The 22,021-nt window shown below is 42.9% G+C and overlaps 1 protein-coding gene across 16 annotated transcripts in view; it reads right to left on the reverse strand.

Annotated features, from left to right (window-relative positions):
- The window catches only part of ADD1 (adducin 1), a 117,724-nt gene extending 101,468 nt beyond the window's left edge, over window positions 1–16,256 (reverse strand). For all 16 annotated transcript variants that reach the window (XM_034771444.1, XM_034771438.1, XM_034771442.1 and 13 more), the window contains exon 1: window positions 16,133–16,256. The gene's annotated coding sequence lies outside the window, so the exon portion shown is untranslated. The remainder of the gene's footprint in view (window positions 1–16,132) is intronic.
- Window positions 16,257–22,021: the final 5,765 nt, after the last annotated feature.

The following is a 22,021-nucleotide window of genomic DNA, read 5'->3' on the forward strand; positions in this document are numbered from 1 at the left end:
AGGTGGTCTTTTGCCACATTTTCTATCTTTCCTAACCAGTGGAATAGCTTGCTTTTGGGCCCTTAATAGTGTCCCTTTGAAAAACTGCCAACTCTCCTCAGTTGTTTTTCCCCTCAGTCTTGATTCCCATGGGAGCTTACCTATCAGCTCTCTGAGCTTACCAAAATCCACCTCCCTGAAACCCATTGTCTCTATTTTGCTGTTCTCCCTTCTACCTTTTCCTTAGAATTGCAAACGTTATGATTTCATGATCACTTTCACCCACGCTGCATTCTACTTTCAAATTCTCAATGAGTTCCTCCCTATTTGTTAAAATCAAGTCTAGAACAGCTTCCCCCCAGTAGCTTTGTCAACCTTCTGAAATAAAAAGTTGTCTGCAATGCAGTCCAAGAATTTGTTGGATAGTCTGTGCCCCGCTGTGTTATTTTCCCAACATATATTTGGATACTTGAAGTCCCCCATCACCACCAAATCTTGGGCTTTGGATGATTTTGTTAGTTGTTTAAAAAAAAGCCTCATCCACCTGGTTACGTGGCCTGTAGTAGACTCCTAGCATGACATCACCCTTGTTTTTTACCCCTTTTAGCCTAACCCAGAGACTCTCAACACTTTTGTCTCCTATGTCCGTCTCCACCTCAGTCCAAGTGTGCACATTTTTAATATATAAGGCAACACCTCCTCCCTTTTTCCCCTGTCTCTCCTTCCTGAGCAAGCTGTGATGCATGAAAAGAAAAACAAACCCGCCACAAAGCGTTAAAATCCACAGGACAGAGGGACGGGCTGTAGAATGAAACAATAAGACAATATTGGGCAGAAAGATAGGCAGTGATATCAGCACAACAGTGGCCCAACAACCATTACCACATTTTGTGTAGACATCATGGCAAAAGGAGAGTCAAAAAATTTGAAGGAGAACAATGAAGTCGCTTTGTGGATGTTTACAGGGTGGTCCTCCCAAATGTGATGGACAGAATGGGAGAAAGCACAAAGAGGCCCGTTTGAAAATTTAACAACTGCGCGATGGGGGCTGACATCATGGCCCAATCAGTAACACGTCCGTAAATTGTTACTTTACATAGCCATAAAAAATTTTTTTAAAAAAAGCGAAAACTATTCTACTCTCCTAAAATGGACTTATCATCATCCCATCTATAAATGCTTAACAAATCAATGTTTTTCTATTTGTTATAGGAATAGCTAACCTGGTGCGCCTAATGATTTCTAGGCACCTGAGTTACTATACTATATGAGCAATGAAAGGTTGAACTGAAAACAATATTGTTTAATGGGCAAATTGTATTTGGTTTAGCTATAAAAATATTACATTAACACTAAATACTGTGTTACATAACACAACTGATTAAACTAAAGTAAGAAAAATATCGTATTGCAATATCACAAGTTGAGCATGCACTGCAGCTAGGAGTTTTAAACATCTAGCTAATGTAAGCAAACTGAGCACTGGATTAAAGGAACATTAGGATGTTAATGTGAAGTACAGCTATTAAATTTTAAACGTTCACATCTATCCTGAAAACTTCCACTATTTTCCTAGACATTTGTATACTAATGAGTTTGTTTTTTATTTCAAGTGTTACCATGTTTGAGAAGTGAATAAGCAGACTAATGCATGAAGGTCATTCAGACCTGGGGAAACAGAGGGCAAGTTATGGCCACTCACAAATTTTAGGTTAACCATACACTTCTCAATGTATGAAATTCTCAGCACTTGGCACTCAAACATTTGAATGTTTTTCATTAGCACTAACACCTTGTCTTCGCTACTAAAAAAAGGTTCTTTTTCACCTCAGGGTAATTAACATGTGAGCTATCCCAAAGTAAACACACAATGAAGACAAGACACCTACTGTCACTATTAAAATTTGTGCCTTAAAAAGACAGTAGCTACTGACAGAAAAATTAATTTCCAGAAAACAAATTATGTTAGTATGGGATTGTAGTTGTAAATATTTTAACATATGCCCTAAAGACAGAGTTATGGTTACAGATAAAATAATTGGATAACATGGAAGTTGTAAGCTGAGGTATCCCAAGCAACTTCAATTCGGCTCATGCATCTCAGCAATCCTGTGAATTCTCCAGGTAAGACAGATGTGTGCTCTTTGGGGATGTACACTATGGGCATTATTGCAATCTAAATAACAAATTAATAATAATAATAATAGGGCCATCGCCGTTATCTCACGCAATTAACAAAAAAATTAATCGCAATTAACCGCACTGTTAAACAATAGAATACCAATTGAAATTTCTTAAATATTTTTGGATGTTTTTCTACATTTTCAAATATATTGATTTCTATTACAACACAGACTACAAAGTGTACAGTGCTCACTTTATATTATTTTTTATTACAAATATAAAAAATGATAAACAAAATAGTATTTTTCAACTCCTCATACAAGTACTGTAGTGCAATCTTTATCTTGAAAGTGTAACTTACGAATATAGATTTGTTACATAACTGCACTCAAAAACAAAACAATGTAAAATTTTAGAGCCTACAAGTCCACTCAGTCCTACTTCTCAATCAGCCAATCGCTAAGACAAACAAGTTTGTTTACATTTACAGGAGACACTGCTGCCCACTTCTTATTTACAATGTCACCTGAAAGTGAGAACAGGCCTTTGCATGGCACTGTTGTAGCCCACGTTGCAAGGTATTTACACGCCATATATGCTAAACACTGGTATGTCCCTTCATGCTTCGGCCACCATTTCAGAGGACATGCTTCCATGCTGATAATGCTTGTTAAAAAAAAAAAATGCATTAATTAAATTTGTGACTGAACTCCTTGGGGGAGCATTGTATGTCTCCTGTTCTATTTTACCTGCACTCTGCCATATATTTCATGTTATAGCAGTCTCAGATGATGACCCAGCACATGTTCTTTTTAAGAACACTTTCACAGCAGATTTGACAAAATGCAAAGAAGGTACCAATGTGAGATTTCTAAAAATAGCTACAGCACTCAACCCAAGGTTTAAGAATCTGAAGTGCCTTCCAAAATCTGAGAGGGACGAGAGGTAGACCATGCTTTTGGAAGTCTTAAAAGAGCAACCCTCCAATGCGGAAACTACAGAACCTGAACTACCAAAAAAGAAAATCAACCTTTTGCTGGTGGCATCTGACTCAGATAATGAAAATGAACATGCATGGTTCACACTGCTTTGGATTGTTATCGAGCAGAACTTGTCACCAGCATAGACACATGTCCTCTGGAATGTGGTTGAAGCATGAAGGGACATATGAATTTTTAGTGCATCTGGCACATAAATATCTTGTGATGCCAGCTACAACAGTGCCATGCGAACACCTGTTCTCACTTTCAGGTGACACTGTAAACAAGAAGCAGGCAGCATTATCTCCTGTTTGTCTGAGCGATTGGCTGAACAAGTAGGATTGAGTGGACTTGAATGCTATGAAGTTTTACATTATTTTATTTTTGAACGCAGATTTTTTTTTTTACCCTAATTCTACATTTGTAAGTTCAATTTTCAGGATAAAGAGATTGCACTACAGTACTTGGATTAGGTGAATTGAAAAATACTATTTTTTTTTGTTTTTTACAGTGCAAATATTTATAATCAAAAATAAATATAAAGTGAGCACTGTACACTTTGTATCCTGTGTTGTAACTGAAATCAATATTTGAAAATGTAGAAAACATCCAAAAATATTCAAATAAATGGCATTCTATTATTGTTTAACAGCGCAATTAATTGCATGATTAATTGTGATTATTTTTTTTAATTGCTTGACAGCCCCATATAATAAGAAAGATTGTTTGGCTATTGGTATTAAGGTAAAAAGATAGATGGAAAAAAAAGAGGAAGATGGAGAGGTGGGTGAACTCATGGCCTTCCAGGGAGACCACCTATTGGGGGGTTGTATAAGGAGGGTGACATGGTAAGAGGTCAGGGCTTGCAATAGGTAAGATCCCAGCCCCAAAGTGACTGGCAACCACAGCTGAGGGGTTTCGGTTTTGATCTGACAGCAGGCGCCTTGTTTTTCTCCTATTGTTGTAAATATTGCACCAGAAAAACTACAGAAGAAAAAGCCTTAGGCAACTTCTCTTACAGCTGGAATGTTCTGATTTACAGAAAGTTAGCCCTCATATTTAGCTGGCCTACCTACGCTCCACAGTTTGTCTCTCACACTCAGGCTTTGTGCTCTGGTCCCTAGCTCTGCCTATCATGTCGGGCTTTGCTTGGCTGGCCACCACAAAAAAGTCATCACCTTCTGCTTGTTGGGCAGGCAAGAGGCCAGCAGCTGAGACTCTCTCACCCCCCAGTCATAATCAAACACACACAAACTAAAAACCATTGTGCCAGCCAGAGTGATCACAATTGAGGGTGTTGCACTACACAATGCCTGGTGAAGTTCCCAGATCTGGCTCAATCCTGCAAATCCATGAATCTCTGGGGCAGCCCTTTGGTCAGTGCCAGGTAGAGTCAGGGTGTGTACCACTTTACATGTTGATGGAGAGTTTGAGAGCATAGTGTGCTATAGTATTTTTATCCATCCTCGTGACATGGCGGAAGAGCATGCAAAACCACTTTTGAATATAATAAACGACTGAAGGAAGGCCAGATCTCTGCAAGATGTTGCTGCCAAACTACTTTATGCTCTGGACTTAGCGCTGACAGTGCATATGGAATGCCTCTAGTCCATCCAAGTCTGCCTGCAGGAGGGCCCAGGTTTCTGACCTATATAGCAATACAGGTATGACACAGGTTTGATGTCATAAAACCTAGGCTATTTCACAGCCCCAATCCATTTCCCCGATTGGGGCTGGAGTGCCAGGAGCTGATTGAGGCTTCCCCAGCAGTGTCCTGATACAGCCTGCAAACATGTGGAAAGGTTTCTTTCATGTATATAAACAAAGACCCAAGAACAAATTGACACCCAAATTCACTGTTAAATTGTTCTCCCACCTCGAACATCTACAATAATTTAATACTGTACTATGAATACGCTGCATAGCCAATTTCATTCTATAGTTTACCTCCAGCCAGACATCCTTTATAAAAGTGTTCTACAAAAAAAGAACAATGAAGTGTTCCTGAAGCCTTCACCTCCCTCATTAACTGGCTTGGTCTCTAGGTCACTTACAAAGGACACAATAGTTGTCTGAAATGTTAATGGATTACCAATTACATGAAGATTTGCCCCACCTATTCTAACAAACATTACTATAAACTAGGAAAGACTCTCTTTGGAATGCATGCTAAATTAACAAGAGCACAACATGCGTAAGAGAACACTGGTAGCCACAACTGTGAGATGGAGGAGGGGGGAACTCCCTTAGGAATCAAAATAAAAGCTTATGCAAAACATTGGACATGTTAATCAAATCACCTAGAACTTGAAATGACATTTTTTAAAAGTTAACAGTTAAAGCAATAATTTAGTTGTGCAGATTCCCAAATGAAAGTTTTGACATTCTTTTCAGAACTGGTGCAAGCACTTTGAGCAACTAAAAGAAGCACCAGTAACTGGAGGGGGGGTAAATCACATTTCCATCTACAAATTTTGTATCTACTATAATTACAAGATCCAAGATGACTATCACTGAATTTTTTTTCTAAATCTGTTCTCTCCCTTCCAGTTTACTTTATACATAAACTGCTGTCAAATGTATAATCAATTTCACTGTGTCCCTTGTATAGCAAGTTCCTTCTTTTAATTCAAGACATTTAACCAATGATATATTAGAAGCAGGGTTTTTTTTAAAAAATTGATCAATTTAAAAAAAATCAGACAGTATCTCATTTTATTGCAAGTGGACTTACATTTGGATGCAGAGCATGTTTCACATGAGTGGTTCAACACCCACTAAAGAAACTTAGGTCATATCTACACTACAAACTTATGCCAACTTAAATTACGTCAGCATACAGTTGCCTCAGTCAGTACTTCGCTTGTACACACGCATACTTGGCTCCTTATGCCAGCAGTGTGCGCAATCACCAGGAGTAATTGTATTGATGCAGACTGTGATGCACCCCACTGTGTAACTTGCCACGTCTAGTGCATGGTCTTTTGAGAAGTTTCAACAACGGATGCTGGGGCTGAAATGAGTCACGCACGGGTGACTGGGATCATGGGGTAAACTTCCCAGTTTCCAACTGTCTCCATCCCATAATGTTATCTATATCCCACAATTTTCATGCCCTTTTTTTTTCCCCCCAAAATCCCACAAATCCAGGTGGCCCTCCTCACCATCTCTGACGGAAGCATGGAGCCTGCACAGCTCTGCACTACTGTCATGAACACTGCAAGCACAGGGCATATGATCCTGGAATATTTGCAGAGCTGCAAGAAGAACCAAATAAGTAAAGACCATGATGATTCCTTGGAGGACAGATTGCTGTGGGACATAGCAAGAACCAGTTCAAGGTTGTTGGTAACTTTCACGGACCAGCTGCAGATGGTGGAGCACCACTTCTGGACCCAAGAAACAAGCACTGACTGGTGGGTTCACATAATAATGCACGTTTGGGGTGACAAGCAGTGGCTGCAGAACATTCAGATGCTCAAGGCCACATTCCTGGATCTGTGTGCTGAGATCGCTGAAGCCCTCCAGCACAGGGACATCAAAATGAGAGCTGCTCTGACAATGGAGAAGCAAGTGGCAATTGCACTGCAGAAACTTGCAACGCCAGATTGCTACCAGTCAATCAGGAATCAATTTGGAGTCAGGAAATCCACTGGTGGGATGGGGAGGTGGGAGGCATTGTGATGCAAGTGTGCAGGGTTATTAATCCCCTCCTACTATGCAGGACTGCAACTCTGGGCAATATGCAGGACACAGTGGATGGATTTGCAACTATGGGGTTCCTGAACTGCAGTGGAGCTATAGACAGCATGCCTACTATTCCTATTATGGTGCCAGACCAGCTTGCCACTGAGTGCATCAATAGGAAGGGCTACTTTTCTACGGTTATGCAACCATTGGTGGATCACCAAGGATGTTTCAATGACAACAAATGGTCTGGTTAGGGAAGGTGCATGACATCTTTAAGTGCACAGCACTGTTCAGAAAGCTACGAGCAGGGACTTTCTTTTCCGACCAGCAGATTACCTTTGGGAATGTTGAAATGCTAATAGTGATCCTGGGGGACCCAGCCTATTCCTTGCTTCCAAGGCTCATGAAGACATAGAGCAGCTACCTTGACAGCCAAAGAATAATTCAACTACACCTCTACCTCGATATAACGCTGTCCTCGGGAGACAAAAAAAATCTTACCGTGTTATAAGTGAAACCGCGTTATATTGAACTTGCTTTGATCCGCCCGAGTGCGTAGCCCCACCCCCCCGGAGCAATGCTTTACCGTGTTATATACAAATTCGTGTTATATCGGGTCGCGTTATATTGGGGTAGAGGTGTACTAGCTCAGTAGGTGCGGAATCACAGCTGAATGTGCTTTTGGTTGTCTGAAGGTTCACTGGCTTTGTTTACTCCCAATGGTTATAGCTGCCTGCTATATGCTGCATGATATATGAGAAGAAAATGGAGAAGAGATTCAACCGGGGTGGAGATGAACTGGCTGGCTGCTGAATTTGAACAGCCAGATACAAGGCTATTAGAAGAGCTCAACGTAGATTTATACAGCTGATGAAGCCTTTGAAAGACCATTTTAACAGTGAGCAAAAGTAATGAGTCTTGTAGTGTACTTTACCTGGCCCTACTCTTATGTGGCCTGCTAGGAATCGTGTGGTGATTGCTGTGTGTGTCAGAATAGAACATTCTCAATGAACCTATTAATTTTGTTAGGATCACTCTAAGAGTTGTGTAACACTATGGGTGTGTCTACACTACAAGCTTAAGTCAACCTACATTAGGTAGACTTGCAGCCACCACAGTAATTACTGCAGCTTTTCATGTACACACTACCCTCCTTCTGTCGGTGGCGCACGTCCTCTCCAGGAGCTCGTCCACAGACTTAAGAGGTACTATGTGCGGGCTGAACTGCCACCTGGGTTCTCAGCTCCACTCCCCAGCGGGTGGACCCCCGTAACTCCTGGGGGGGGCTGCAGACCATTGAGAACTGCTGCTCTAGAGCCCTTGGGGGATAAAAAAAATTGGATCTGCATCTGATCCACAAAGAACTGCATCCATGGACGTGGATATCCGCAGATATAAAGTGGATATCCAGAGATTTATATATCAGCTGTTTGTTGTCATTGTTGTCAGCTTCACAGCTCCCATGCTGGAGCCGTGAAATTGACAAGGAAGGCTGGTAGGCTCTCTGCTGTGAACCCCTTGCAGGCTGCAGCTTGGACTGTTACCCGGGGCAGGTGGGAGGTTCCCAGATCAGTGCTCCCCACTAGGAGTCGGGCTCCCGGCTTCCCACTCCCTGTTCCCCCATGGGAGCCTGGCTGCACACAGGCTTCCAGCTCCCCACTCCAAGCTGGGCTCCCAACTTCCCACTCCGGGGTTCATTCCCACAGGGGAAGAGGGCTAAAGGGGCATGACACCAGGCTTCAAGCCCATGGGACCGTGGCCCCCCTGAAACCAGCTCGCAGCCCTCCAGGGGACCATACACAACTAGTTGAGAATTGCTGCTCTAGAGGGTGCTGGTGTGGACCCATATAAAATGTGGAATGGAGATCGCAGATTGGATACTATTTATTTACCGCAGATAAGGATCAAAATTTTTCTATCTGCACAGAGCTCTACCAATGTAAGTAATGCAATGTCTACACGGACACTATTGCCCTAACTACATCGACATAAGCCCCAGGCCTCTTGCGGTGGTGGAGTTACATCAGTGTATTAGGGCATTTACATCAGCAGGAGCAAGGATGAAGTGTAGACACTAACATAATTAGGTTGACATAAGCTGCCTTATGTTGACCTAACTCTGTAGCGTAGACCAGGCCTGTACAGCAGGTAATTGGTTGCTTTCAGAACCGCTCAGTACTCAGCAGCCTATGTTGTGAAATAAGAAGAATTGTGTTCCAAAGAAAAAAATGTTCTGTAACAAAATCAATACCAAAAAAACCCCAAATACATTAAAAAATTAATAAAATTTAAAGAATTAAGAGAACAGAACTTATGAAGGGGAATGAACATTAATGTCCATTTCAGCTATACCTACAACCACCATGGCTTTCATAGGTCAGCATATGCTTTTCCTGCTGGGACACTCCTCCTCTCCTCACTATCCTTCTCCAGGCTGTCCACAAAGTTTATCCTCCACGCCCAGAGCTCATGATCCGATGCAGCACTGGCTTGCAGGATCTCACTGAACATGTCATCCAGAGTCCTCTTGTTTCTCCTCATCTGGCTCAGGCATTCTGCCGATGTGGAGGAGGGCCGCAATGGCAGCAGATGAAGATAAAACAAGCAGAGGTACCATTGTCAGCATATTCACTACTGAAAGCAAAACAAGGATGCTGAACTCAGGCCCCTGGTCCCCCTAAAGTTTTAAGCACTACGTTCTCACTTCTGCTTGGAACTGTTTGTGCACAACACCAACAATGGTAAGCATGACCTGCCAGGGGTTCGGAAAATGAGGAGGGAATTGCTCAGTTACATGAGTTTAGTAGTATAGTGCAATGGCACTGAATACTGGCACAGTTTTCCAGAGGTGGTGGTTATTTTAGTGGATATCTTACTCCTCAACAAAGGCAGAGAGTGCACAGCCACTACTGGTGTCCCAAAGACGCTGGGGCACGTATGCTGCTAGCCTATGTACTGAAATGGTGTTTGCTGAAGTTATCACTGAGTGGAGTGGGAAAGTATCCTACCACAGACGAAGGAATAAGGCAGCCTTCTCTAGAAACCTTCAGCAGAAGATTGCAGAGTACCTCCATGAAAGTTTCATCTAGATCTCTCAGGAAGATTGAAGGGACATCCCTATAAACAAACTGCTTTGCATCACCCTAACTCTAGAGGGGGAATGAAAAGCAGATAAAACTCTCTCTCTCAGTTGTGCCACTACCTCTTCTAGCACAAGTAAATTAATGAAAAGTCAAAAGATTGTGTCCTTGTACATTGGGGATGTCTTCTCTGTAATTGAAAATTCATCTATACACTTACCTGAGATTCCATCCCATGCTTGACTGGCTGGACTATGAAGAAGTCAAAAAAAGGTCCTAGTTTGCTGTGCAGCTGTATCATCCTGTTGCCTGCCCCCGTACTCCTCCTCCCCCATCACTTCCTCCTCATTGTTCACAACAGGGCCCTGTGACTTGGGCTCCTTGGAGGTATCCATGGTGCTGGAAGGGGCAGGGAGGTTGTGGAGTTTCCACCAAGCATTACATGCAGCTGTTTGTAAAAGCAGCAGGTCTGCAGGTTGGCAACACATCAATTGTGGGCTTCCCAACCAGCTGGTATGCCTGCCACAGTTCCTTGGCTTTCATGCAGCACTGCTGCTGGTTGCTTCTCCTGTATCCCCAGAGCAATCTGCTCATAGATTTCAATGTTTCTATGGCTGGTTCAAAGGGATGTCTGCACAGCCTCTTCTCCCCACAGGCCCAGGAGATCCAATATCTCCTGTCTATTCCAGGCAGGAGCACATCTGGAGCATGTAAGCAGCATGCTCAGCAGGGCACTTGCACTCAACAGTGGAGAACTGTTAGGTTCTCTCACCAAGTCAGGCAATCAAAAATTCACAGGGCTTTAAAGGGGAGGGGGGCTTCTGGTCTCCGTGTTCTATGAGCAATGGAAGTCACAATGGTAACTAGAGCAGTCAGTGTGGGGCATTGTGGGACAGCTGCTGAAAGGCAGTTAGGGTAACAGTGTCAACACTCACGCTGAGTCTACTTAAGTACATTGGCCATGGCTCTATGCCACTCGGAGAGGTGGTGTTGCTACGTCAGCCTAATGGAGCGCTTTCAGTGGTGGGAGACAGATTGAAGTGTAGACCGATGCACAACTAGGTCGACATAAGCGTCTTGCATTAACCTAACTTTATAACGTAGATCAGGTTTTACTTCAGCTACCACCCTAGAGAGTAGTTCAATATGCTTGACCCCTCATAAGAGAATTTTCACTGGAAAACCAGGATGCAAGAATAAGAACACTGTAATTGGATATAATTATTATGAGTGTACATAGCTTTGTCAAAAATAACCACACCAGCTGAGGACTTGTCTACACTTGAAACATTACAGCGGCACCGCCGTAGCATTTCAGTATAGAAACTCACTACAGCGATGGGAGGGGTTCTCCCACTGGTTTAGTTATTCTATCTCCCCGAGAGGTGGAAGCTAGGTCAACAGAAGAATTCTATCAACCTAGCACTGCCTGCAACACCAAGAGTTAGGTCAGCTTAACTGGGTTGCTTAGAGTGTGAATTTTCACATCCCTGAGTGATGTAGCTGGATCAACATTACTTCTGAAGATAGAACTGCCCTTAGTGGTTCAGAGAGGTTTGGGGGGGGGGGGGGGGGTGGTTTCTTTGGGGGGGGGAGGTTCACTGCTGGTGTAAGATGTTGCAACTCCATTAGCTTCAGTGAAATTGTACCAACAGTGAACTGTACCTCTCATGAGAGTCAGGTTACACGAAACAACAAGAATGCCTTAAAATAATGTCAGGAATTTGAAAACTGACACACACACCCTCCCACAAGAAAAGAAAAGTGAAGTAAGTTCTAACTTAAGTCTCATGGCTGAAATTTTAGTTCAGTGATGATAGTTTTAAATAAAATGTCTACTGACACTTCCACCCCCAACTCCCAAGAACAGCTCTGGTAAATAAAATAGGTATTCATTCAAAGTTAGGAGAGAACCTTACCATGCTCAATACTGTCAGCTCATACCATGAGAAAGTGAACAAGAATATGTAAAATGTAACTGATTACCTGCATTTACTACTCCAGCTATTTATGGCATATCACTTCAACAAGATATATGGCACAAACTGCAGAATCCAGATAGTATCACCTAAAGTCCTTTACAGACTGTATGAACTAGGACCACATACCCCAAGACACTGAAACACAGACACCTTTGTAGCAGAAATATAGCAGTTATTCACACCATCAACACTGAAATGTTTTAAAGAAGAAAGTAAAGAATAGACAAAGAATAACTGAAATTATAAGGGAACATATGATTAGTAAGCAGAATATGGTTTAAGCTAGGATCTCAAACACGTAATTAAGAAATAGAAAAAAAAAACCTTTCTGAAAGCCATAGTTCAAAAATCAGTGATTACAATTACAAGAGGTACAATTTAACTTCTTAGAGTATGTCCACACTGCAGCTGGGAGCAAACTTTCTAGCCTGAAGACTTGTGCTAGTGTGGCTGTTCATTCCCTTTGGGGCACCTGGCATTGGCCACTGTTGGAAGACAGGATACTGGGCTAGATGGACCGACCTTTGGTCTGACCCAGTATGGCCGTTCTTATGGCTCACCAGGGAATAGGCTGGGTATGAACTCTCATGGCTAGCCCAAGCCTTCACCAGTGTGGCAATGTTCACACAGCTATTGTTAGTGCACTAGCATGAGACCTACCCTCCAACAGAAGTCTGTCTATCCAGGTTGGGAGGCTTGCTCCCAGCTGCTGTGTAGTCATACTCTAGGGGTTTTAAGAATATTCACTTCATAAAAGTGTATATATGCTTGTAATCTGCATGCTGGACATTTCTGTCCAATATTCAAAATCTGTTTGCATACATTGAGAACGTATTGCAATGTAGCATTCTAATCTGAAAAGGAACTTAGGTTAGATTGTTAAAATGTTCATCTTTTATTTTCTTCTCAGTTTGCAGAATTCATGCAGTAGTTGGTAAAAGACGTTTTGATTTTTTTTATTTGATTTTTTTTGCATCTATATTAGCTCAAGCTCATCAGATATCACTCAAGAACTAAGATCCCAATCCTGCAATGGGATCCATGTCACTGGACCCCTTTATACCCACATTGAGTGCTACTGCAGTCAGTGAGGGTTTACTTGAAACTAAAATATTTGCTTACCAACACTTTTTCCTCCACTGAATGTGTGCTTGCTGGTTTGCTAAAGGGGCAAGTTACCAAGAGACATCATAAATAATGACGGAAAATATTACTTTAATAATACCTCACAAATATATCTTAACATTTCTACATGAAATATGCTAAAAGACATTCCAAGCTAAACGAAGATTATCCTATAAAGTCTTAAAGATAGTTAAGTCCAAAGCTGACTGCGAAGAGCTACAAAAGGTATCTCAATAAACTGGATGGCTGGGCAACAAAATGGCAGATGAAATTCAATGCTGATAAATGCAAATTAATGCACATTAGAAAATATAAACATGACTATACTTACAAAATGATAGAGTGTAAAATTAGCTGTTACCTCTCAAGATCTTGGAGACACTGCAAATATTTCACTGAAAATATTCCCTCAATGTTCAGTGGCAGATGAAAAAACTAACGTTAGGAACGGCATACATAATAAAACAGAAAAATATCAATGCCGCTACATAAATCCATGAACCTCCAATACTATATGCAGTTCTGGTCAACCCATCTCAAAAAAGATCTATTAAAATTGGAAAAGATACAGAAAAGGTCAACAAAAATGATTAGGGGTATCGAACAGCTTCCATAAGAGAAGAGATTAAAAAGACTGGGACTGTTTATTTTAGAAAAGAAACAGCTACGGGTGAATACAGTAGAGAACTAGAAAATCATGACTGGTATGGAGAAAATGAATTCGAACGCGTTTATTTCATAACAAAAGAATTAGGGGGCACCCAATGAAGTTAAAAGGCCCCAGATTTAACACAAACAAAAGGAAGTACTTCTTCACATAATGTGTGGTCAAGCTATGGAACTTGTTGCCAGGGGATGCTGTGAAGACCAAAAGTATAACTAAGTATAAAAAATTAGCTATGCACATGGATGATAGGCCCATCAATGGCCATTAGTCAGGATGCTCTGTGATGCAACCCCATGATCTGGGTGTCTCTAAACCTATGACTGCCAAAAGCTGGGTCCAAACAATAGGAAATGGATCACTTGAAATTGCCCTGTTCTGTTCATTCCCTCGGAGGCATCTGGCATTGTCCACTGTCAAGATACTGGGTTAGATGGACAATTACCCAGTCTCATGTTCACACAAAACTATCTTTGGACCAAAATGTTCTCTCTAATAAGAATTTAAGCAAAAATTAAGTCAAATAGAAGTGTAAGACATTCAATATGTTTAGTATATCAATGCATGCATTTTCATCCTGGAAGACCGAAGCATCCGCAAGCTGGAAAGCCTGGTCAGATCTCAATTAAATCCTGTAACCTCAAGGCTACAGTCAAAACAAACAACAGCAGGCATTAAACTCACTTTACAGCAATTTAATATATTGTACTCCATCTTAAACAACTCAAGAGGTTTTTGATAATTTGAGTTATCCATATTCCTCGATATGGAGGGCAAAACAGATAATGCAATGTAGATTCTGCTCTGCAATTCAGTATAACAGCCCATAAAATGAAAACAATTTTCTTAGTACAGAACCTCAGAGTTACGAACACCTCAGGAATGGAAGTGACTTAATACAGCTTTGAAATCTACTATGCAGAAGAAAAATGCTGCTTTTAAGCATCTTAATTTAAATGAAAGAAGCACAGAAAGTTTCCTTACCTTGTCAAATCTTTAAAAAAAAAACTTTCCCTTTTTAGTAGTTTACATTTAACATTGTACTGTACTATACAGTATTTGCTTTTTTTTTGTCTCTCTGCTGCCTGACTGCGTACTTCAGGTTCCAAATGAGGTGTGTGGTGAACTGGTCAGCTCGTAACTCTGAGGTTCTACTGTACTCCTTTTTTAATCCTTAATTTAAAAAAAAAATAAGTATTCCTGTAATTAAAAAAAACCCTCTTTATTCCACAGTAGAAAGAATTTGTGACAGTTCAGAGAAGAAGTGCTTTCTATCCTTCTATCACACCTGGAGTTTCATTATATCACCTTAATTCTGTTGCTCGGTGTTGTACAGAATAGCTACACTGCAGCCCGTATGTATGGAGACTAAACTTGTAGATTCAGGCAAACCAGACTGTTTAACTCAAATACTTACAGTTTGAGAATTTAACAATTTTAATGAACAAAGTGTATACATATTCTCGCTATACTATTAATTTGCCCATATCCAGCAACTGGTACCTTACCAATCAGTAACACTGTACACAAACACAACACATTCCCCATTTTCCTCCATCTCACTATTTCCCTCCCTCTCCACCAGCTGCTGCTATTAATCTGTATTGCCATTCTCCACACCTTGCAAAAATCAGCAAGTCAGATTGATTGTAAACATCTCCACCAATTCCATAAAACAGCGGATCGAGGGAGAACCGAGAAAGAGGTGGTAGATGCACCAAGTGGTGTAATGGAGATCTGAACACTGAGCAGCTGCTTCCTGCAGTAACAGCAGCAGCACTACACCTCACCCATCACAGGACTGCGAAGAGGTACAGACACACATAGTGACCCATCCCCCTCACCACATCTGCTTAGACCACCACAGGAGCCCCTTTCATCCCAGCTATCAGCATAGCAGCTTCTACACAACTCCCAGACAAGAGCCCCCAGCCCATCCCCTGACTCATCCAAAACGAAAGCTTGAGGCCCCTCAAAACCTCCACACCCTGAGCCCGGCTCCCAACCCCTCGCCCCCCCCCACCCAATCCCAAAGCCTGAGCTACAGCCCCTTGCCCCAGACCCCACATCTGCTAAGGCTTCTCCCACGCATTATGCCCCCCCCACCCCCAGTGCCTCATCTCACTACAGAGCCCGCACCCTGACCCAGGCTGCGTCTACCCACCAATGTCAGAGATCTCAGCCTCTGCCCCTCCCCCAACTCCTGCACCTCTGCTCCCCCAGCCCAGACTCAGCCCCTCTACCCAATACCTACACCCCGTCCCCAACACCTGCCCTCTTCCTTCGCTAGCTCCTCCTCACCTGCACCCCCAGCCCCTGGGCCCAGTATCTGCACCCCCTCCCCAACAGCTGCGGCCTTTCTTCGCTAGCCCCTCTCACAACGCCTGCACCGCCAGCCTCGCCCCAGGCCTGCACCCCCTCCTCCTCCCCCCAACACCTGCACCGCTGCTCCCCCAACGGCCGCTCCCCCAACGGCCACTCCCCGAGGCCCGGCAGCGCTCAGCTCACCCCGGCGTGCAGAAGAAGTAACGGCGGCGGCAGCCTGCGGTCCTGGGAGGCAGCTGCAGAGTCTCCCCGTCTTCGGCGCGCCTCTGTCTCCTCCGCCTCCAGCCCCAAGCCCCGCCCCGCTCCCCCGACACCCCTCCCCAGCAGGGTGCGGCTTCCAGGGGCCGCAGGCCAACAACCGCGCCGCCAATTGGAGGGCGCAGGCTCGGCAACCAAGCGGCTCTCCCATTGGCTAAGGGAGGGGAGAGAGGCGGAGCCCAGGCGGGAACGGGGTAAAACACAGAGAAGCTGGGGGGAGGGGGGAATCAAAGGTAGGGGTGTGGCGGGAAAAGCAAAGTCGCGGGGCGGGGCAGGTTGAAGGCGGGGGAACAGCCCATGGCAGGCTGAAGGGGGGAGGGGGAAAGAGGCAGAGTAGAAGGCATAAGAAAAAAATGTAAGAGTGGCCACTGGCCAAACTGGGTCTGACCAAATGTCCATCCAGCCCCGTATCCTGTCTGCCAACAGCGGCCAATGCCAGGTGTCCCAGAGGGCATGAACCTAACAGCTAATGATCAAGTGATCTCTCTCCTGCCATCCATCTCCACCCTCTGACAAACAGAGGCTAGGGCCACCATGCCTTACCCATCCTGGCTAATAGCCATTAATGGACTTAACCTCCATGAATTAAACCCTGTTCTAGTCCTAGCCATCACAACCTCCTCAGACAAGGAGTTCCACATAGTGACTGTGCGCTGTGTGAAGAAGAACTTCCTTTTATTTGTTTTAAACCTGCTGCCCATTAATTTCATGTGGTGACCCCTAGTTCTTATATTATGGGAACAAGTAAATAACTTTTCCTTATTCACTTTCTCCACACCACTCATGATGTATATACCTCTATCATATCCCCCCCTTAGTCTCCTCTTTTCCAAGCTGAAAAGTCCTAGCCTCTTTAAGCTCTCCTCATATGGGATCCGTTCCAAACCCCTAATCATTTTAGTTGCCCTTCTCTGAACCTTTTCTAGTGCCAGTACTTTGAGGCAGCTACTTTGAGGGGTGAAGGCAGATTTTGGGGGAATTGCGAGCTGAGCACGGTGAGGGTGCTAATGCAAAGGAAGGTGTTGGCTGTAGGGGAAGCAGACACAATGGGGTGGTGCAAGCTAATGGGAGCGGTGTTCTCTTCACCTCTGAGAATCAGGCCCATTATTTAGGTCCCTAACTTTATGCTCCTCCCATCAAAATATTGTCCCTCTGCATTATTATTATTGTTCAGACAGTGCTATCACCGGGTACAGATAGGACAAGACGCATACCGAAAAAAAAATCCACAAATATAAAATCATTACTGGTAAAGCGTGCAGATGAACCATATCTTAATGGAATGGTAAATAAGTCACTATTGCAGAGTAATGTGGATTGATTGGTAAGCTAGTCTAACATGAACGTGTTTTAATGTAGCCAAAAGCAATGTCATTTATATATTCTAGGAATAACTTTTGGGTCATGGTGAATAACCAACTGAACCTGAAATCCCAGTTCTAAACAGTGCATATATGAGTGGAAATACAATCATTTGCTGTATAAACAAGGGAATGGTTATGGTAGGAAGTGGGGAGGAGGTATTACTCAGGGCATTTGGTGAGACCACTAGAGCAAAGGATTCAGAAGGAGTTATAAGAACAATTCAAATTCTGGAAAACCTGCCTTACAGGTAAAGATGAAAAAAATCTTTAGTTTATCCAAGAGAAGGTTAAGGGATGACTTGGATCATTGTTTACAAGTGCCTATATGGGGAGAAGATTTGATAAGAGAACTGTTTAATGTAACAGACACTGGTATAACAAGATCCAGTCGGTAAAGCTAAACAAAGTCAGACTAGAAGTAAAGTGCAAATGTATAACAATAGGGGTAATTAAACCTTGGGACAATTTACCTACAGATGTGGTTGGATATTCCCTCACTTGAAGTATTTAAATCAACACAATGTCTTTCTAAAAGATAGCTTCTAGTTGAGTTTGTGCTGTAAGCTTGTTTCTAGAATCACATAGTGAAATTTTGTGGCCTATATTATGCAGGAGAGCAGATTATATTATCACAAATGGTCCCTTTTGGTCTTTCATAGTTTAAAAATAAAAAAGAAGAGCCCTTTCCCAAGGAATTCATTATCCCAGAAAAAAAAAAATCTTGCTTCAGGAATTTGAGATATATCAGACATTAATGTCGTCACATTCTATTCACCATCGTTGCTGATTTACTTCCCACCCTTTTCAACTACCATCCCCACATATTTGTAATGATCTCTGCATCACACCTGCTAGATCTAAAAAACAATGCTTTATAGTATGAAAGCAGGCAGGGCTCTTGCTTTTCAAATAAAGGTATAAATCAGTGAAAACATGCTTTCACAACCAGTAAATTTCTTAGAGCACTTGTCCTGGACAAGTTATTAGAAAGAAAATAATAGAATCCTTGATAGTATCAAGAACTCTCAAGAGCCATAGTGAAGAGAATCAACAGAGGGTCTTGTGGCACCTTTAAGACTAACAGAAGTATTGGAGCATAAGCTTTCATGGGTGAATGCCCACTTCATCAGACGCAAGTATTTCTATCCCTTGCGTCTGATGAAGTGGGCATTCACCCACGAAAGCTTATGCTCCAATACTTCTGTTAGTCTTAAAGGTGCCACAGGACCCTCTGTTGCTTTTTAAAGATTCAGACTAACATGGCTACCCCTCTGATACAGTGAAGAGAATGTCTCTGATTGCCTACTTGAAATACAGCCACTTATTAAGGTTGCAAGACTTGTTTTAGTCTTTGGTTTGCTCACTGGTTAGCAGAGAAAAGCAGTAGGCCACGGTATAGCACAAACCCAACATCCAGTCCAGCTGGGCTCTGAAACAGTGGGACATAGAGAATGAGATATTTTTGGCAATGTGGTGTAAGACTTTCTATTATGGAAACAACCTAGGAGATGACCTGGGCTAAAAACTACCTTAGTCATGAAGAAGGGCTACCAGCAACCGTTGAAAAATCTGCCTAAAATTGGGCATCAAACAAAATTCTCAAAAATTCTATGTAATAATGCTCAACACTTCAACTAAAGTATCAGATGGCTTCCTTCTATCTTCTGTCAGACTCTGATCAATTGGAATTGCAGATGCCCAGCACCTCAGAGGATCAGCCATCTTCATGCAGCCACCTTTCTCTACTCCTCTTGTCTCAGGCCTCTTCCTCGCTCATCTCTCTCTCTCTTCCTTTACTGTCCATACCTCTTTATACACTTAAAGCGCTAGTCGGTCATTCCTTATTCAGGCAAACCAGCCAGTGAAGTCAATGGATATTTTATCAGAATAAGGAATGTCGGAAAAGGCACATACTTTTACAAGTGCTTATTTCTTTTGCTTCTACAACATCCTGTCTAAAGAGTTTTAGTTCTAAAGGGTACTGGCACTCCTCTTGCATGGTAGTGCTTATTTCACAAACTGAAGAGACACACACTCACACACTCACTCTCTCTCTCTCTCTCTCTCCCCCAGAGTACTGATTTATTGCAGTAGAGGAGAAGCATCCCTGCAGCTGCAGTAATACACATTTGAAATAGGAGAGAATGGAAAAACCACAGATTACAGTGAGCCTCTGGAATCAACAATTTTCCAGATAATGAAATGTTTTTCCTTTTGTTAGCCAGAAATAGGTCAAAAATCAATATTTGCCCACTCAATTAATGGAAAAAACAGTCTCAAGAGACAGCTACCTGTTATTGAAATTGTTCTCTATACCTTCAATTTACAGTTGCTTTGGTACACCAGAGAGCTAACAACTAGAATTGTCTGCTACCAAGGTAATTTATGGTCTGCCCACTACAAGCCAGAAAAATGACATCCATCAAGCCATCAACCATTTCTCATTTAAATCCCTCCTCAAGACTCATTTCTTCCAGTGTCCCCACCTAACAGCAAATTCATGATATTCACCGTCCTATAACTTTCTCATTTTCAGATAAATGTAAGAAATAAAAACAAAACCCCAGAACACAGAACCACTAAGAGAGACATGCAGATGCCTAGACTGACCATGTGATCTTATTGCCGTAAGTCTTTGGATGCTTCCTGGGAGTACCCTGGTCTGTGAGGTACCTCACTACCACCTGCCCTTAACACGAGGAAGCCTTATCTATGTCATCTGCTAAAGATCAGCTCCTCAGCGTCACCAACCACAGGCAACACAAGCACTCACCTCTGGACCTGCGCAGACCATATTTATTCACAGATCTGCTGCTTCCAAAGAAACAGTATACCCAAATTTACCAGTTCCACCTCAGATCACTGCCCCACTTAACACATAGCACTTAGATATGTTTATAGTGAAATCAAGTATAGATTTATTGAACAAAGCACTGAGATTCAAGTATTGGAAATAAATGGTTACAGATACAATCAAATCATAACAGTCATTGTAGAACCTAGCCTTAATTAATTAGATGCCCCCCATGTCTTGTAGAGTAATGCTCATAGAATCATAGAATCATAGAATCATAGAATATCAGAGTTGGAAGGGACCTCAAGAGGTCATCTAGTCCAACCCCCTGCTCAAAGCAGGACCAATTCCCAGCTAAATCATCCCAGCCAGGGCTTTGTCAAGCCGGGCCTTAAAAACCTCCAAGGAAGGAGACTCTACCACCTCCCTAGGTAACGCATTCCAGTGTTTCACCACCCTCCTAGTGAAATAGTTTTTCCTGATATCCAACCTGGACCTCCCCCACTGCAACTTGAGACCATTGCTCCTTGTTCTGTCATCTGCCACCACTGAGAACAGCCGAGCTCCATCCTCTTTGGAACCCCCCTTCAGGTAGTTGAAGGCTGCTATCAAATCCCCCCTCATTCTTCTCTTCTGGAGACTAAACAATCCCAGTTCCCTCAGCCTCTCCTCATAAGTCATGTGCTCCAGACCCCTAATCATTTTTGTTGCCCTCCGCTGGACTCTTTCCAATTTGTCCACATCCTTCTTGTAGTGTGGGGCCCAAAACTGGACACAGTATTCCAGATGAGGCCTCACCAATGTCGAATAAAGGGGAACGATCACGTTCCTCGATCTGCTGGCAATGCCCCTACTTATACAGCCCAAAATGCCGTTAGCCTTCTTGGCAACAAGAGCACACTGTTGACTCATATCCAGCTTCTCGTCCACTGTGACCCCTAGGTCCTTTTCAGCAGAACTGCTACCTAGCCATTCGGTCCCTAGTCTGTAGCAGTGCATGGGATTCTTCCGTCCTAAGTGCAAGACTCTGCACTTGTCCTTGTTGAACCTCATCAGGTTTTTTTCTGCCCAATCCTCTAATTTGTCTAGGTCCCTCTGTATCCGATCCCTACCCTCTAGTGTATCTACCACGCCTCCTAGTTTAGTGTCATCTGCAAACTTGCTGAGAGTGCAGTCCACACCATCCTCCAGATCATTAATAAAGATATTAAACAAAACCGGCCCCAGGACCGACCCTTGGGGCACTCCACTTGAAACCGGCTGCCAACTAGACATGGAGCCATTGATCACTACCCGTTGAGCCCGACGATCTAGCCAGCTTTCTATCCACCTTACAGTCCATTCATCCAGCCCATACTTCTTTAACTTGGTGGCAAGAATACTGTGGGAGACCGTATCAAAAGCTTTGCTAAAGTCAAGAAATAACACATCCACTGCTTTCCCCTCATCCACAGAGCCAGTTATCTCATCATAGAAGGCAATTAGGTTAGTCAGGCACGACTTCCCCTTCGTGAATCCATGCTGACTGTTCCTGATCACTTTCCTCTCCTCTAAATGTTTCATAATTGATTCCTTGAGGACCTGCTCCATGATTTTTCATCCTAAGTCCTTTCAGCATTTTACAGCCAGGCTGGCTGTGACCCTCCTTTCATAAGA

This window comes from Trachemys scripta, chromosome 5, assembly GCF_013100865.1.
Source record: "Trachemys scripta elegans isolate TJP31775 chromosome 5, CAS_Tse_1.0, whole genome shotgun sequence".
NCBI classification, from domain to species: Eukaryota; Metazoa; Chordata; order Testudines; family Emydidae; genus Trachemys; species Trachemys scripta.